The sequence below is a fragment of the Haliaeetus leucocephalus genome, unplaced genomic scaffold (genome assembly GCF_000737465.1).
Source record: "Haliaeetus leucocephalus isolate CR32 unplaced genomic scaffold, Haliaeetus_leucocephalus-4.0 Scaffold616, whole genome shotgun sequence".
In the NCBI taxonomy this organism is placed as follows: domain Eukaryota; kingdom Metazoa; phylum Chordata; class Aves; order Accipitriformes; family Accipitridae; genus Haliaeetus; species Haliaeetus leucocephalus.
This window is the reverse complement of record NW_010973052.1, coordinates 1,973,448-1,987,890: the sequence shown is the minus strand read 5'-3', so window position 1 is coordinate 1,987,890 and position 14,443 is coordinate 1,973,448.

Here is a 14,443-nt window from a genome sequence, read left to right as displayed (position 1 = left end):
AATTGGCAGCTTGATTACCAATGTCACTAGGTACCCATACTCTCGTTTCTCCAGGCAATGATTATTGCTCTTCTTTTTGATAGGCAGAAAGGAAAAGAAGTTGGACCCAAGGAGCAGAGTCAAATATTTGGTTTTGGGAATAATACAACAATTCCATTCTAAAAATATTCCACAAGCATAGAATTTAAGCTCAATAAAACTGATGGAGAAGGATTTGGGGATTAAAACAAAAAAGTTTAAATAAGCAACATTTATAGTCTTTAATTTATCTATTATTTACATGTTTACATATTTATATATTTGTATTTATACATATATTTAGGAAGCAAAAACACCATTTCCAGACTTCTCCTGTTCTGATTTATTTTTAGTCTCGTTGTTCTGGTTCATTTGGTCAGTGAATTTATACTAAAATTATGTCTCAAATTTTTTCTCCTCACTTCTGCAGATATTCTTCCTAATTACTGAATACTTGAATACTTCCAGGTTGTTTACATGTTTCCCCAGATAGGCCTGAACTTTCATTCTCTCTCACACTGCTTCAACAAATTGTCTTAGCTATTTTTTTTCCTCTCTCTCTCCTCCCCTCCCCCCACCCTTCTTTACTGTCAATTTTAATCTGTATTTTGAACCCAGGAAAGATTTCCCCAGAGTAGCAGCAAAAATGGTATAATGAATATTCATAGATTGCTATGAACTTGGAGTTTTAAAATAGAACTGACTATTGTCATAGTAATCCTTATTCTCGCTATTGAAAAATATTCCGTCTTGCCTATAGTTGATCTTCAATATCTAGAGCACTGGGGCTTTTTTTTTTGCAACACTTTTTCAAGTCTAACTTATTAATTACTACACATCATACCAAGACATTGTCATTTAGCACTTTAATAGCCTTTTTCCTCTTTGAGCTAGATGATACTCTAGAAAAAAAAAGAGGAGATTTGGTCTGCTTGTGGATCAAAACCAGAATAGTCATTCACTGCATACTTCCCATGACTTTTTTGCCCATCAGTTTCTATAACCATCACTAACCAGAACCAATTTCTTTCCAAAACTTTCTGCCTTTTCAGCCCTTCATTTCTGAAGTCCAGTCTGGGGAGGTTGCTCCATCTTGTTTCATAAGCTTGATTTTCTGTTCCTAAAAATGAAAACAACTTTCATGTTTGAAATAATATATTAAACTATAGAGATCACAGGTTGTTGCTTAAATACCCTTGAAAGCCATTTCCTCCTTTTTCTTCCTTCCTCCTCACCCATCAACTGTTATGAGTTATGCAGTGCTAGCACTGGGACACCTTTTGCTTAGGCATTTTATATACATAATAAAAATTAAAGTCTCTCTCCCAGAGAGCTTACAGGAAGAAAGACAGTAAATGAATAAACATAGGGGGAACCAGGTGAAGAAAATAACACTGAAATATTGTGTTTAATATAACACAAAGCAATACTGCACAAGCAGTGTCTATCTAGCTGCTTCTAGTTACAGTTTGGCCTTCCTACAAGTTTTGGAAACATTAATTTTCAAGTCTTCTCACAGTGCTGTATGGTTTTAAAAGGACTGTTGCTCCCATACCTAGAAGTTAGTTCAGTGACCTAAAGACAAGTGCCAAATATTATTTGTGATTTCTTCTTTCTCTTCTTTAAGTACAGAACTCTTGGCAAGGCTACACTTACCACAGTGGACAACAAAATGCAGCTGAAGAAGAAACTCTAATGTTACAACACTTTGTTAGATGCAGCATTTATTTAGATTAATATTTTCTCTAGAAAGTTGGGAATTTTACAACAGTGCCTTCTTTCCAAAAAGTGTTCTTACCCATACTTGTGACCAGTTATGCTCCTGGGACTTTGAGTAGGCTATAAGTCATGCAGAGTGTAGTAACTTGCAGTTCAGATATGACAAGTAAAGACATTTCAAGCCCTTAACTTAGCAGATAGAAATATCTTTTCAATTTAAGTTGGACTAGGGGGAGAAGGACTCTCCTAGAAAAGAAAGTAATGAGCCCATGGTAGACAGGGTTATTGAAGTCATTGGGATGAATAGTGTCTGCAAGAGGAAAGGAAGCAGCAACGCAGAGATCTGTGGTGCTAATAAGTAAACAAAGTGTAGAGTGTTATTTTATTGAAGTAAATCATGCAGATATATATAGATTAACCTATTTCTGCTTCATTGTGGTTCCACTAGTCAACATGAGCAATAATACCTGATTCTTCTAGGAAAACTGGAGACAAAAGCCAATGAAAGCTATAATATTGTTGAATTAATAAGTAGTAATTTGGACTGAAAATAATTTATGGCTACAGTTAGCAGATTTGCTTGCTAGTGTTTTCAATCCCTTGTAAGCTTTTTCTTTCTATTTTTTAAAAATCAAAGCCACAAGACCAAATAAGGACTGTCAGGGCAGGAAAGCTACAATACGTTTGCTGCAGAATGTTAAAGAAACTTGAAATACTGAGGGGACACAGATTTTCTGTGCACAAATTTATTCAGTAACAGGTCCTTCTCTTGCAGTATTGTGTATGTAACACACAAATTTGTCAGCTAAATTTAGCTTGCTTGCTGCATACAAAAAAAAGTTAAAATATTAGGGTGTTACTCAAGCACTTTGGATTTGATTCCCAGTTATCCAAAGGACTATTCCTATGACTTTATAAAGACTATACAATCTTTCATTTCCCTCCTATTGTAAAACATAGATCAGATATCCACACTGAATTTCATACGGTGTATCATACTGAGTGCCATGCAGAAACAAGGTCAAGAAAAAGAATATCACAATAGAAAGAATAATGGGGAAAACTCTGGAGACTAAATTGAAGGTTTTTGTGTGACATTAATGGAAATATAAATATGCTTATTTTAAAAAGTGTCTAAACAGAAGGGAGTTGAACAGAGAAAAAAGAAAACAAACAAAAGAAACCCAGAGAACTATCACTCATAGTGAAAAAAGGAACTACCTCCCATGGTGAAAACAGAAAGTGAAAAGCAGCAGGATATAAAATATTAGGCCACACACTGACCACATATTGGTCAGGTGTCAGACTCAAGTCTTGTAGTGAGCTGATGAGGTACAGGTCTGCATAAGCACTGCCAAAGGTTTTATAGCTTTACAAATAACATAAGTTGAAATCATATGGGAGAATATTAAAATAACTTAAGATGTATTAATGTTATGTGTTAAATCTTAATAGTGGGTGTCTTAGAGAAGACATTCAACTCAGATAAAATGTGTGAGATTTAATGAGAATATAAAGAAATCTTAATTTCTATGAACCTAATAAAGTGGAGGATGATCACTGAATCATAGAATAATTTGGGTTGGAAGGGATCTTTAAGATTATCTGTTTACAATCTCCCTGCCATGGGCAGGGACACCTTCCACTAGGCCAGGTTGGCTAAAAGCCCCATCCAACCTGGCCTTGAACACTGCCAGGGATGGATGGGACATCCACAACCTCTCTGGGCAAGCTGTTCCAGTGTCTCATGACCCTCATCATAAAAAATTTCTCCTTATGTCCAGTCTAACCCTAACCTCTTTCAGTTTAAAGCCATTGCCCCTTGTATTGTCACTATATGCCCTGGTAAAAAGTCTCACTCCATCTTTCTTATAAGCCCCCTTTAAGTATTGAAAGGCCACAGTAAGGTGTCTCTGGAGAATTCTCTTCTCCAGGCTGAACAACCCCAACTCTCTCAGCCTTTCCTCATCAGGGAGATGTTCCAGCCTTCTGACCATTTTTGTGACCTTCGCCTGGACCCACTCTAACAGGTCCATGACTTTCTTGTACCAGGGACCCCAGAGCTGGATGCAGCGCTCCAGACGGAGTTTCATAAGAGCAGAATAGATGGGGAGAATCACCTTCCTTGATTTGCTGGCCATGCTTCATTTTATGCAGCCCGGTATACAATTGGCTTTCTGGGTTGCAAGTGCACATTGCAGGCTCATGTCTAATTTTTTATCCACCAATATCCCCAAGTTCTTCTCCACAAGGCTGCTCTCAATCAATTCATTCCCCTGTCTGTATTGACACTGGAGATTGCCCAGATCCAGGTGAAGGACCTTGTACTTGGCCTTATTGAACTTCATGATGTTCACATGGACCCACTCCTCAAGCCTGTTAAGGTCCCTTTGGCTGGCATCCCTTCCCTTGAGCAAATCAACCCCACCACTCAGCTTGCCATCTGCAAACTCGCTGAGGGCGCCCTCACTCCCACTATGTCATTGATGAAAATATTAAATAATATTAGTCCCACTATGGACTCTTGAGGGACTCCACTCATTACTGCTTTCCATGTGGACATTGAGACACTGACTAACTCTTTGGATGCAGTCATCCAGCCAATTCCTTATCTATCTAACAGTCCATCTATCAAACCCATCTTTCCAATTTTGCAGAAAAGAAAGTTGGGGGACCACGTCAAAGGCCTTACAGAAGTCTAGATAGATGACAGCTGTAGCTTTTTCCTTATCCACTGACAGCTACTCTATTGTAGAAGTCCACTAGGTTAGTCAGGCATGATTTGCCCTTGATGAAGCCATATTGGTTGTCTCTAACTACCTCCCTGTCTTCCATCTGTTTCAACATATCTTCCAGGAGGATCTGCTCCATTAGGCATAGAGGTGAGGCTGACTGTTCAGTAGTTCCCAGGGTCCTCCTTATTGTCTTTTTTAAAAATGGACATTATTTTTCCCTTTTTGCAGTCAGTGGGGACTTCACCTGACTGCCATAACTTTTGGCATATGATGGAGAGTGGCTTGGCAACTACATCAGCCAATTCCCTCAGAACCCTGGGATATATCTTGTCAGGTCCCATGGACTTGCATATATTCATGTTTCTTAGGTGGCCTCTAACCTGATCTTCACTTATGATGGGAGGAACTTCATTCTGCTACAGCCTGCCTTGAGATTCAGGGGCTTGAGAGATGGGAGAAGAGAGATTTCCATTGAAAACTGAGGCAAAAATATTGTTCAATACGTCAACCTTCTCTATATTGGTTGTCACTGGTTCTCCTGGTAATTTAAAGGTAGTTGGAAATACATTTCCATTCTGCAAATAAAAAAAAGTTGTATTTATTCAGACTTTTTGAGATGTCATGGAAAGTTAAAATATTGAATTTTCTTATAGAATGCATCTGATGTAGAAGGTTTTTTTTCCCAAGATTTGTATACGTACACAGAAATGTTTTATTTTATTTTACAGACATTTTATTTGATAATATTTTACTGTTTTGCTCAAACAAAAGCACTTCCTTAAAGTGGTAGATTAACTTTATCTTACTGTATCTTATCTTATATGTATATATATATTCCTAGATTGTATATTCATTTTAGTTTAAAATAAGGAATACAACAAATATTTATGTCAAAAAATACAGAAATCAGCACACTTGCCATGGCCTTAATTCATTAAATCCTTGAGTGCACAGTTAAATCTATCATTAATGGCAATATAATTTCAATTTCGTTACGCTGAATAAAATTGCCATTCTTGGTACAAAAGTGTCCATGAAAATAATTGTCAGTGAGTCATTACCAGTCTCTGCTTTACAAGTACAGGAGGACATGGACCATGTCTACACCACAGAACTGTGTCATCTGTAGCATTTGCAGTTTTAAGTGGCTAATAAGCGTTCAGAGCATTCCATGAAAAATGTGTGTGTGTGTGTGTGATTTACTGGTCAAAAAAAGCATGCAGACCATTGTTATTTGGCTCATGTTCAAAGCATTTAAGATTGTTTGTACTCAAGCAGTCTGTTTTGTGTGCTCAGGGTGAGATAAGACTTGAGCTACTGCAGCCCTCGAACTTGTGCAGCCTTACAGACAAGATTGCTGCAGGAAATCTCTGAGGCGTTTAAGATGCCACCCACCCAAGTAGGAAGGAGTAGCTGCTCCCCTCTCTGCTATTCCTATGGGCAATGCAAAAAGAAAGAGCTTGTGAGTGCTTCTCATTTGCTTGTGAAAACCCAGTTTAAGCACCTTCACCAGTAGCCAGAAACCTGGATGATTTCATACAGAAACGTGTGAGAAGACACACTGTTTTAAAACTGAACAATGAGAGTAGTAACCTTTGGTGATGGGGTAAATCACAAGGAGCTGAGAGGTTTCTTCTGAAGCTCTGGCAGCCCTTTCTGGAGGACTGTCTGACCACAACCCAGGTAACAGCGCAGTGTGTGCAATAGACTGTATTGCTCTACGTATTCATCTCCACCTACTTGCAGAAAGGGCTTATAGGTAAGTGGATGTTAAGAAAGAGAAAACTAGTTAAATTTGAGTGGTGTGATCTTAACAGGTATAAACTGCCTTTGCTGGCTGATAAATCAATGCAAAAGGATACTACCACCTTCTGTCTGTAAACAGCATTTAGATGAAGAGGATCCCTTGAAATTATAACTTAAGTTTACACTAAAGACAAACTCCGTGAAGCTGTAGTCACAGCTGGAAGCTTTCTCAAGCAGAAGTACAAAAGGCTGTAGCTTAGCTCCTAGATTTCTATTGCTTGGTTCTGTTTGTTTTGGTTATTTTTTTTCATTTGTAGAGAGAATTATTCAATATAGTAATTTTCAGTTCTCATGTTTGCGTACGTCTTGACATACCCTAGAGCATAAAGGAAACCTCTGCAATGTATTGGAGCAGAGCATCCTTGAATTTCTATCAAAAAGAACAATTATCAATAGCTTAGTTTACAGTCTTTGCTTTGCTAAAATGGAATTTTAATTAGGTAGAGATAAAAGCACTTAATTTCGCTATGTGAGAGACTTATACATAAAATACTCCTTTTTAGCTGTAATATTCACTTTCATACAAGCTGTTTAGTCACTCTTCTTATGACCCCAACACAACATCAGCTTCACATATGCAGAACATCAAAATCCCTGCTGCTTCAGGTGGATTTTTCTGTTATCACTTCTCCCAGAGTGGCCTGTTAAGCTGGATAAATATGCTATCGTTTTCCAGTGCATAATGCAGTTGTTAAAGGAGATACATAAAATCTACTATCTACAAATCATCCATTTTTGCAAGGCACATAAAAAAGAAAAGACACCAAGAGCATTTGCAAGTAATTAAAGTGGTTTTTGACTTTTTTTGTAAACCTAAATTGTACTGCATTTTGTGTTTGGTAAGTATGAGCCTGCAATGGCAATCTAGTGCTTACATATCTATACTGCTCTTTGCAATAACTCTTTGATTCCTTATTCTTCTACATTCAGTTAGTCAGGATTGCCACAAAATGTTTAACATATTTCCTCATTAAATAAAGTCCATCCCTTTTTATGAAAATGCTAAATTTATTAATTCCGTATACATTTCTTTCAATCTTCTCTTTCTTCCATTACTTGGTCTAATAGCTGATATTCACTGAAACAAATTCACCTTGGAATGAGTCTAAATATTTCATAAGCTTGATTTAATTGCTGTCATTTCCAATAGCTTCTCTACTCAGGGGACACTCTTTTTATAGGAACTCTATTGGATTTTTTACTGTCTATAAAAAACTTTTTAGACATCATTAAGCTAGATTTTAAGGGTGAATGATCCTCTAGAGTTTTTCTCCTGCTGGCTGTTTAATTTCAAATCTGCAATATTTATTGCTCTTGCAAATCTTAGATTCAGTTCAGGTTTAACAAACAAAACAATGGTCAAGGAATATGTATACCCTCACCTGTTTTTATTTGTATGTTAACCAGCATTGTCTACTCTGCTATGGACAACTTTATTTTCCATACACACTTTCAAAGTATGTAACTGAGGAAAAAAAAGAGTATATGAAGAGGTTCCATGACCTAATAATAAAAAATCATATTGTAGTATCATATTGATTACTTCTTTCTGCATATTGTTTGGTTTAATTATATTATAAACTCTTTACTGAAATAAAGTTTAAAAATGCATTCACTTACTGTACTTCACTCTCTCTTTGTAAGATTTTTCAGTCAGAAAATAGCAAATTATATTAAAACTTGTAACTAAGTCTAAGATTCTATACCTTCTTTGGAAATCATTATATGAAATATTACTTATAATCTTTCAAAGTTTTCCGTGTGTATGTATGTTTATGTGTTCAGATAATGTATTTAGCCATAAATATATTTAGCCATAAATTCAACCAGCCAGATGAAGTGATAGTATGCTTGTTCACATCTGCAACAGTATGGAGAACATACATGTTTGGCCTAAAACTGCCAAATGGATTATCACTTACAAAAAAAGTAATGAAACTACTTTAATTTAGAAAACAAGAAGGAAGATCACAGGGAAAGGTAAAGGCAAGGAGCATATATAAATAAAGATCCCTGATTGCTCTTCTTCTGAAAAATTGCTCTTGTTATTTTCTGACTATATGGGCAGAAGATTTGGAGTCTTGAGATAAAAACATTTTGCTTTCTGTAAAGCCAAAGCTTATGTAGGTAAGTGTTATCTTACGGAAAATTGGACAGTTGTATTTTCTGATGATTTAAAATATTTTAAAGTTATTTCAGTGACCTTTTAAGAATGATGCAAAACACAAAGTAGTAAAAGTATTTCTATTTTTTTCCTGTTATTTGACAAGTGCAAGAAATTATTCAGTGATACAGCATACATAGATACGTACATTTGTACCCATACAATTGGTCTGACATTATGCATGTGCAAATTAATCTGCAAGTTGGTCTTACAGTACAAAATATTAAAAAAATATGATTTTCACTTCCTTTTCATATTTTATCTTAGGATATTCAAGCAGAAGTGGATACCCAAAAACCATCCAGATCGTATTAGTCACAATGTTTTCTACTTTGATCAAGCATCTCATTCTAGAATTAGCTTTATTTATAATCCATTTTAAATTGCATAGAGATAGCTATAAACAACATCATGTGTTCCATAAAAAAGCAAAGCATTGTAACATACATCAGTGGATGGGACCATCTGGAGAATCAAAGGGGTTTGGCCTGATGGGTAATATAGGAATTACATAATATGAATGACTGAAGTTCCCTGTGGTTATATCCCTGTTCTATTGGTTCTGGCCCTTTCTGGTAACATCAGATCAAATGTCTTTTGTGTTAGCAAGGTTGTCAAAAATACCTGTCAAAAATACCTCTTAATAGGAAAAGTTGGTTCACAGGTTGTACCTGTAAGGTCCCGTGGAGTCTGTACCTCTGTTTATGGTAGCAAGTTGTGTGGCCCAACAAGGGTGGGTTTGTACATCCAAACAGTTTGCACCAAGGATCTGATGTCTACACTATGTGTGTTTCATAAGAGTGGAGTGGGTTTAGTCCGCTGAGTCTGAGCACCCTTTAGCAGTTGAAGTGCATTAAATACACCCCTGGAGTAAACTTTCTGGTTTAATTTTGTCAAAAAGGATCTAGTTTGTGATCTGAAACATCTGAAGCTTGTCATGGAATGGAATTGTCTTTCTCTTGTGGGCTCATTTCTCAGGGTTCATTTTAGCATCTAGCAGAAGTTTTGAGTCTCAAAAGCAGTTCACATGCACATATATCATTCCTTTGTTTCTCCCTCTTATTATGCTCTGAGAAATTGTTTTAAACATTTTCTAATATCATATAACAATTTTCAACAAGCTTTTTGGGGGTTGACATGTAAAAAATATCACCCAACACTTTTTTAAACATATGGACAGACGCTATATGTTAAACACTTATAGTATATGACATTCAACAAATAACCCTTCTGTTCATGAGAAAATATGTCTTTGTTCATATGCTTTGCTTCAAATCACATCCTGACCTGTAGTAAATAGTACAGAACCATAACAAATAATAGATAGACATTTTATGTTATGGTAATAAATATAAATAAACACAAATTTTATCCTAAAATTTAAAAATAATTGGCTGGACCAAAGTGTGAAAAATGTGTACTGAAATAAAAGTCAAAGAAAAAAGAAAAAACCCAACCCCCCCAAAAGACTTAATTACTTACAATGAAATAATTGTAGGCTTTTCAAAAGTAATTTAAAAATCTTTATCATGACTCATAGCTACAGTGAGATCCAAGAATCCTTCCTCTCCCCTCCCCTCCCTTCTCCTCCTTTCCTTCCCTTTTCCTCCTTCTTTGCACTATATGTGTATTCTATAACAGTTCATCACTACAGTATTTGAGAGCCTTCTGAGAACTTCTGAAAACCCAGTGTTTTTTTAATAATTATTTTAGACATAAAAATATAGAAAGAAAATTAAAGGAAAGAATGCTTCCGAAGAATTAACATTAGAAGAAACTATGCTTACTAGAGAAAATGGTCTAAAATTAATTATAGTAAACTCTCCCAACATTGATAACTACTGAAATAATAAACATTTTATGGAAGGAATAGTTTGAGACAGCGACTGTACCTTGTAACATAATATGTGCTATGTAAATCATATACCAGTTCAGGTAATTACTCCCACACTACTAAGCATAAACTGTAGTTTATCTCAAGCTTTACCCTGACATATGATATTCCAAAATGATATGCAGGTAAAATACTGCAGTAAAAATGTGTGAGTGTAATATGTTTAAACTAAACCATTAACTGAAAATTGGGACCTTATTAATCATTTCCACCATAAAGACAAAGTGATGATGGAATTCCTGGTGTATTACTAACATTTTCCCAGTCTTCACAGTCAAGCTATTAATTCTCTCCCTGTTTGTTTTTGAGGTTGCTCTTTTTTTTTTTTTTTTTTTTTTTCCCCCCCCCCAGAGAGGGGTGCAATTCAAACTATCCCCATACCTCTGCCTGTATGATACCCAAAGAACCACCTCCCACCACAGCCTTATACAAGGTTCCCATAGTAAAGTTCATGGAAATCTGGGAGCATAATTCACAGGGAAAAAATGATTAGAGGAGACATCAGAAGGAAATATTTTACACACATATCTTGAACACTTATTGCAGTGCCTCTCTAAACTGTTAATGGGTAGCTGGTGTTGTTCTGGAAGTGTGACATCATCTTATTTTGGTATTCAGTTCTGTGACAGGAAGAAAAAGAAATTGGGTTTGGGACATAAGTTCCTACTGTCCTGACTAATTCATCCATACAGAACTCCAATGCCATTTTCATATTATTTCTACAAAACAGAAGACATTAAACCTACTGGTGTAATGAGCCCCTCATGACAATACTTCACCCCAACTCCAGCTGTGATGGGTCAAAAAATAACATAACTTATATGACTCCAAGCAGAAGGAAATGAAATATTTCACTTAGAGTCATTTTGTGAACAGGGCTGAAATGTGATATTCCACATTCCCAGAGGTTTTTAGTTTCAGTTGGGCATTGCACTGTGTTTTGGGAATGAGCTACAAGCTTCCTTCCAACCACCAGTTTAGCCAGAATAATTCTGTCTCTTAACTTCCCCATGGGAACAAACCCAAATCCTTTTCTGTTTGATCCTGCTGACTGAAAAGCAATGCAGACACAGATACCACAAAACCAGTCAAATGCTAACCTTTGCTATTGTGAAGCTCTGTGAAATAACTTGGATAGCAAAGCTCATCTTTTACTATCTCTCAGTTTATGGGCTCTGTTTTGTGCATTAATGTCTGTTATTCTAACTATTTTCTCCATCATAGAAGTCATTTGTTAGTTCGTTTTTTTTTGTTTAAACTTACATTTGTCATTAATCAGGTCAGCTGTTTTACTCAGCAGCTTTCTTATGGTTTTATCCAATCCCCAGCACAAAATAACCAGGGAAGTGTTTACATTAAGGAAAAAAAATCTTTTATAAATTTGAGGGAGGACAGATGCGCAGCAGCAGAAGCATAATGAGAGGACAGAAGCCTTAAATTGAAGTGCTTGGACTTTGGGGGTTATTTTTGTAACAATTCTCTGTTAAAATGTATAGATTAATGCCATTTCTGAGGAGGCATGACATTCCCAAGAACCTGACTTGAACTTTCACTGGCAATACAGTCAGTGGCAAGACAAGAAAGAGAATGATAGTTATGGGCCAAAATCCATACAGACAAAGAGTAGAGCTTTCTATATTCCAAAACCAGTTTGCTGAAGTAAATATTAAGAATTAAGTATGCTTACCTTTAAAATGAATGATACCATTCAGAGTCAGTGTTCACTGTGATTTTTATCTGTGAGGGTATGAGGATACAGGTAAAACAGATCCTGTATTAGATTGGTTTATATAATTAGAAAAAAACCCCAGGTGACTTCCTAGGTTCACACTCTTGTAGTCTGCTTTGAAATAGAAGCAGCAACTTTTGAAGGGAGATAAAGGTTTAGGATAGTTGCCCTAAGTGTAATATACTGTTTCTTTACAGGACAGTTGAGTAGAAAGGATGCTAGGCACCTGTGATGGAGTGGAAGGTTGACAGCAAAACAGATGAAAGACATGTTAAGGTTATATACAAGAGAGAGAAACAGACATAAACCCACCCAATTTGCAACACTACAGGGTTGACCAGTGGTGGGACAAGTACAGTGTAGAGAAGATCCTATGTATTGAGCCCATGACTGAAAGTATTCAGTAGATTTGTGCATTTGAAAAGAAGCTTTAAAGCTCTTTCTTAAGAATCAGGATTGTGAGAGCTTGGTAAGCGGTCATTTTGTAAAAAGTTGCTCACTTAGGGCTAATTATTTGGTTTATCCTTTATCAGATGTCTCTTTGAGCTCACTTCAGTGTATTGTGGTTGTTCATCTTCACCGACATAGGTGTCTGAAGGCACTACATTTTGCTCTGGGGGGTGCCATTTGAAACATAGTAAGGGAGATCTGAAAATGTATTGCAAGATATGAATAGCATTTCTTTAATAACTTTTTTGGGTTATGATGAAATGTGATTTCTAGGGGTGTACTATCAATGACATGTTTTGCTTGTAGTCTACTAAGTTTCCATATATTTCTTTGGGAGGTCATTCAAAGATACAAGCTGGAGAATAGCTTAGTGGTGTAGTTTTCTTTTACTCAAATGACCTCTGTATCTCAAGCAAATGCTTTAATGGCCTGGCTGTACATCACACCCTTTTTGATGTTTTTCAGATGTTTACTGGGTTTTCTGATCTGTGCGATATGTAGCAGTTTGCAGTAGGAGTTCATAGTAGCGGTTTGTCATTTATCATCTCTTATGCTGCCCCTGGTGTCTGAATTAATAGCAAGTAAGCTGCAGCTGAGGTTGATGCAGGAGCACATCAGAACTGGATGAGGGAGAGATGGTAGGTAAGTGAAGGTTAACACATGGTAAGTCAAGCACAACAGATGTTACAGATGTTATCTAAGTATGTTAGCTACATTAAAATATAGTTATTTAGAATCAGTTCCTTTAAATGGCTCATGAAATTGTAGGCATATTATGAACTACTTATGTGCAATATCTTGACAGTAGTAGCTGTGCAGTCTGGTGAAAGTGTCATTTATTTAAGGTAAATTTTCTTGTGGATAAGAACATATTGTATGAGTGTCTCACTGTGTTTAAACTGGAAATCTAAGTGCTGGTTCTTAGTTGTTGCTGTGTTACACATGAGATGGGCCAAATTAGTAGTCATGCTAGTGTTTCTGCTGCTCAAGCAAATGGGACATCCCACAATTCATACAAGTAAAATCGGACTTCGATATTTTATAAATTTCCTTTTCTCCATTTGATACAGTTCTGGCATGGGACTTTCAACCTTTCAGTCTATCAAGAACTGTGAATCCAATGTGGAAATCATTTGCTCCTCTTTCAGAGTGTAAATCATTTCACCAAAGCCAGAGTCATGAATTGTCTTCCCAAAGTTAAGGATACGCTTTGGCAGTCAGATCTGAGTGCATAAGACTTTCTAATACAAAGGCCTAAACTTCACTAGCAGCAGCAGGACTTTGATGAGTAATATCATTGAATAGAACAGAGAATTTGGGAGAACATTCATAAACTCCTCAACTGAGAGCCTACTCTTCTCCCATTAAAGTGAATACAAACATCTCAGAGTTTAGAGATCTCATGGTCACAGCCATATTGATGACAACTACATCTAAGGCCACTTCATTTCTCTCCTTAAATTAGTGAGTTCTATATCTGCTGGTTCTGTGACCTGTACTCTTCACACATTTAGAGGACAAATGTAATGAAATAGGGTATATAGATACAATTATGACAGTATTAGGAAAACGATAAATGCACTATATTTATTTATATATATCTCAGTGAGAGAGCAAAGGAGAATAACATATTTCTAGAATGCCAACAGAGTGTAGATGGTAAAGCAGTTGCATGGATATATAATCAATAGCCAGAGTAAGAAAGGATGTCAAAAACACTGATAGTACTGTGAGTTTTGTAACTGGCCATTAATAGAAAGCTCTTCCACCTCCAGGCTAAAAGGGTCAAAGTAAATCTACATCCCAGGCTGCAATAAACAGGACATTTTACATCTACTAATATCTACCCTGCATTAGGGACTGTTATCCTGCTGAAGGATTTGTCCTTTGAATAAAACATTAAATCAAAGTCCTTTCTGCTCTGTAGG